Source organism: Vicugna pacos, chromosome 7 (assembly GCF_048564905.1).
Source record: "Vicugna pacos chromosome 7, VicPac4, whole genome shotgun sequence".
Taxonomy (NCBI): domain Eukaryota; kingdom Metazoa; phylum Chordata; class Mammalia; order Artiodactyla; family Camelidae; genus Vicugna; species Vicugna pacos.
Window position 1 is genome coordinate 56,270,676 of NC_132993.1, and position 4,802 is coordinate 56,275,477.

The 4,802-nt window shown below is 34.7% G+C and overlaps 1 long non-coding RNA gene across 1 annotated transcript; it reads right to left on the reverse strand.

The window, feature by feature from the left end:
• Window positions 1–345: 345 nt before the first annotated feature.
• LOC140697573 (uncharacterized) lies at window positions 346–4,519 on the reverse strand. Its single transcript, XR_012074725.1, has 3 exons — window positions 4,456–4,519; window positions 1,548–1,645; window positions 346–590 (listed from the first exon to the last, which is right to left on the reverse strand). It is a non-coding gene; the product is annotated as an uncharacterized lncRNA (long non-coding RNA).
• Between the last annotated feature and the right edge of the window lie 283 nt (window positions 4,520–4,802).

A 4,802-nucleotide genomic window follows, 5' to 3' on the forward strand; every position in this document is an offset into this window, starting at 1 on the left:
TTGGAAAACTCAATATTAACATTTATATAGAAAAAATTAGAAGAAGCTAAGTAATCGATAAAAATGCTCCCTTACAAATCAGTGAATATTTTATTTGGATTATGAAGTATTTATTTAAGGTTTTGGCTTTGTTCAAAATGAAATGTTTTCTGTAAGAAAAAAGTAGAGAACACTACTTGTTTTTCAGCTATTTATTTAACTCTTGATGTTATATATATTTGAACATTGTATATGCATAGCTGAAATGTCTATATACCAATATCAGGAAGCATAAAACATTTCTCTGTGACTGACCAACTTTCCATACATCATTTAAAACCAAAGATTACATTGATATGTCAAGAGTTAATATTTTACATTTCTAAAGTATAGCATAGTGTTAGTGTATTCTTTCCTATGCTTTGCTTTTGCAAGTGATGGAGGTGATAGCTTTTCCCATGCTGAAGTGTCTGATGTCAACCAGAATATTCTTGAGTCAGTTTTCCTCACCCTCATCATGCTCTGTCGGCCATATCTCTGGATCCAAGGATCTGGAAAGTGAGGTCTCTAGTGTTGATGAGGGCACAGTTCATAATCCTTTGGCAGCCACTCTGTCTTGAACAAAATGGAAACTTTGTGACAGCATCAAATTCTCAGACAAGTTTTCACAGACTTGGCAGGTCCTCCTGACTATACCCCAGTTAAAAGTTTGGTTGTGCAAGTTAGAAAAAAATTGTTAACACCAGAAAGATGAAAGAGAGTGCTGTATTAATTCCCTTGGGGCTATTGCTGTTGCAATTCATGATCCTTTTGAAGTGTTGAATCTGAAAGGCTTACTACCTTTGAGTACAGAACATTTTTCTAAATTAACGTTATGTTTTCAACATTTTGTATTTAAAAAATTTACTTGAATTTTCACAGTATTTCTTTGTTAAAATTATATTTCTAATTTTTGGTTGTTCTTTTTTTTCCTTGAAATTAAATATAGTTTTTACTTAGGGTGATTTTTCAATGACCTCTTTTTCTTCCAAAGAATAAAATATCAAATTATTTTCTGCCTGGTTCATAAGGATGAATAATAGGATAGAGAGAGTTTTATTTGGTAAATTACAGATCTAGCTCAAATCTGTGTGAGGCTTACAGTGATCCGAAGCTGTTACTGACTGCTGATGGTTTTTTCTTACAAGAAAAGACTGGTGAGGTTAGACCAGCTCTTACTCTAATGGTGTGTATGGTGACAAAGCTAGAATATTGAAATGTTGACCTCAGTTTTGTGTCTTGAAAGGGAAAACATTGTAATGACTTTAGATTGCACATCTTGTATGAAGATGTGATTCATTCTGGTTGGGGCTTAGGGCTGGTTTATAGGGAACTCTAATGTCACCTAATGACTTGGTTCAGAGGAAATATGAATGGCCTGTAATTCAGTCATTTGGGGAATTTTCCATGCAGTTCAATTTCCCAATCTGAAGAAAAAAGATGAATGTTAATGGCAGGAGCCTTGTGAATAACTAAGGAATTTCTTGGGCCCACCAATATTTATTCTCAGAAGAAATAATGGCACTTACCTGGCCACTCCTACTTGGTCACCTTCAGAAATGCATATTTTTACTCATCAGATGGCATTCATATCACTTCCTTCATATGCAGAGCTTCTGTCGGCTTTCTATTAAACAGACTCATTATTTAAAGATTTCCATTAACACTTTTTTTTTTATGTTGAAATGTGCAGTCCATTCAAAAGCACCTTTGCCTGATTGCTGGTGTTCTTGATTGTGTCTTTTTCTTAATGCTTGCAATTGGCTGGGTTAACTTTAAACTTACACTAACCCAATATGAACATCAAGTATCTGTAGGTTACATAATACCTGGTACTATAGTCTTATTCGTTTAACATTTATTGTGGCTTCTGAAGATTTTTAAACATAAGAAACATACCAAATTTTGTATTTTTTTAGTTTCTAAACTAGAAAATGGTGTGCACTTTCTGCATCGTTTGGCACTTTTCAAAATGGGGATTTTAATTATCTGAATGAACTTTATTAGTTTAAGGATGAAAATCTCAGTGGTGTTTTAAATGATGTAAAAAAATTCTTATCTAAAAGCTACTTATACCTTGGTATGGACTTAATAAAATGAGGGGGAGGTGTTTTAGTGCTATTAACCTACATTTGAAAGCAATACACAGATTTAGATTTAAGGCTAGTGACCTTGATTCACAAGGAAGAGGAGATGGAGCCTGATCTCTTGTCTTATATGTAACCATGTAGACCTCAGAATCTCAAATGAGGATGATAATATAAATTGGAGCCTTCAAGCACATTTTGATCTTTGCTCTCAGCAGTGCTAAACTTTGCTGTTACCTCACAAGAAGAAACAAGTAAAAGGAAAAAAGGGGGAAAGGTTAATACAAAACTCAGTTTATATTAAATCATTTGCCACTATGCTGGTCTTCTGCAAACTGAAATGTACATTCTTCATGCATTTTCTTTATGCATTAAAAAGGAAAAATAAAACTTGATTTGTGAAGCAAAGAAATAATGACAGCAAACAGGGATTTTTTGTTGTTGTTGTTGTTGTTTGGTATGAATTGGCCTAGGCATTATGATGAAGTTAAAACGCAGAGGTTAATTGAAAAATGAGATAAACAAAGCCCCTTGAAGGTCTCTGAATAATTTCGCCTGGCAGCATTGATAGTCTACAACCATCAGGCACTAAAACCTACTCCGAACTGCTGGAGATTACAGGGGAAAAAAAAAAAACGCAAAAGTTAATTGTCTTTCTGTTCCTTCCACCTCATTTCAGCCCAATTATAACTGGGAAAAGTCATTCTGTCTAATTTGCATTAATGCACCTCTGTGGAAAAAGAGCTTAGACAGTGAATTTGATTTCTTTTTTTGATATTATGGACATATTTAAAATATGTATCACAATTCTCAAATGTAAACGTGCTTGTAAAATTCCTAGATGACAATTTTCAAATTTTCCTAAGATATCTTTAAATTTTAGATGTTAATTAAAAGTCAGCATATATTAAGGGCATCCTAAATGCCAGAACCTGTCATAATTCTGCATATAGATTATTTCTTTAATCCTCACAACAGTTCCATGATGTGGACCTTTTTACCATTCCCATTTCACAGATGAAAAACAGGTTTAGAGAAGTTACATAGCAACGTCAAAGTCGTACAGCTAGGAAGTGTTAGAGCTGAGATTTAAACTCATGTTCTGACACCAAAGTCTTAGAAACTATTGTAATTTGATGATACTTTAATATAGTTATTTTGACTTTAATTTCATAGATAAGCAAATATCAATTAAACTACTTTTTCTTCAAGTCAACATCTGTGCGTATGATATCGTTCATTCATTTTCTCATGTTTCTTTCGTGGCAACTTTGCTATGAAGCTCTTATTCTCATTTCTATTATTACACGGAAATATATTTAGACTACTTTTGTTCAATAGTAAAACAACTGCAAATCAGAATAACATTAGCCATTTTGTCTCTAGTGTAAAACCAAGCTAAAAGATGTCAGTATTTTCAGGATTTTTTTGTTTGTTTGTTTTTTGGGGTTTTTTTTTTTTTTTGGTTCTTATATTCATGCAGCAGATCTGATCACAGTTATCAGAAAATTAGGTATCGCCAGATATGCTTGATATCTTATTTTTCCTTGGCATGGTATATTATTTTTATTGCTGTTAATTGACAGACTTGGAGCAGGAACTGAATCTATTCAGAACCATTTATATTAATAGGTGCACTTATCCAGAGAGGCCTTTATTTTCAAAGTGCTGGATTCATAGCCCCCTTTTGTGCCTCTTTCTGGTGCTAAAGTGTTCACAATGATGAGGAGCATCTGGCCGCAAACTATTGTTTCTCATTAAAAGGACATGTCTTCAAAGCTTCTGGGGATTCTTTGTGCTGAACAATACAGACTGAACATTTTGCCCTTTTCATAATCTGTAAATGTGTGTTGTTGCTACTGCTTCTTGCCTAAGGTACACACTTGCTTTTTGCTCAGCTCTGGAGCGTCTAAATATGAGATGGGCATACAATCGGTGACTGCGTGTCCTTCTTTTGTTTGGCCGACATTTTGGTTTCTATCTTTTCTGTTCTCTACTGTCACTAAATATAATACAATAATCAGAGCGGTAATGACCCGAATCAACAAACACTTGGGCGTAATTTAAAATATTTTGTATATTAAAACTGTGTCTTAGAATGGTGAATTCTTGGCTTGTGGCAGGTTAGTCCAAAAGATAGGGAACCAGGCTGAGGGTACAGATTCCTACTTGAGACGTAAATCTTCCTGGGCACTAATTTCCTCATCACTGAGAAGAGGAGAATTATTTCCCTATTGCTTCCAAGGGGCTGTCGCAAGCTCTGTCCAGACACTAGGGAGAATTTGGCTTACTAAATCAGGCTTTCAGATCATTAGAAAAATTTCTATTTGGCTTGCGCAGTAGGCATTACCTTTGGCCACATGTAACTATGCCATCTTGTCCTTTTCTGACTTCAACCTTCTCAGCCAGCTTCCTAGATTAAAGGAACAATGAAATCTGCATAAATGAAATATGTGGTGTTTCTGCACAAAAAGATTCAGGTGAAAACAAAATATAGAAAGAGACAGAGAGCGGTGATGAGGCAGTGATGAGGCAGAGTACACTCATTTCTTGTAGGGCCAGTAGGATTTCATTCCAGGCACTTGTAAATATTTTTGCCTCTAGGCATGAGGACTGGTGCCAATTTTCATTGTGGTAGCTCCTCAAGAAGGAAAAACCTTCAAATCAGGATAGTTAGCATGACTTCTTTATTAAAAT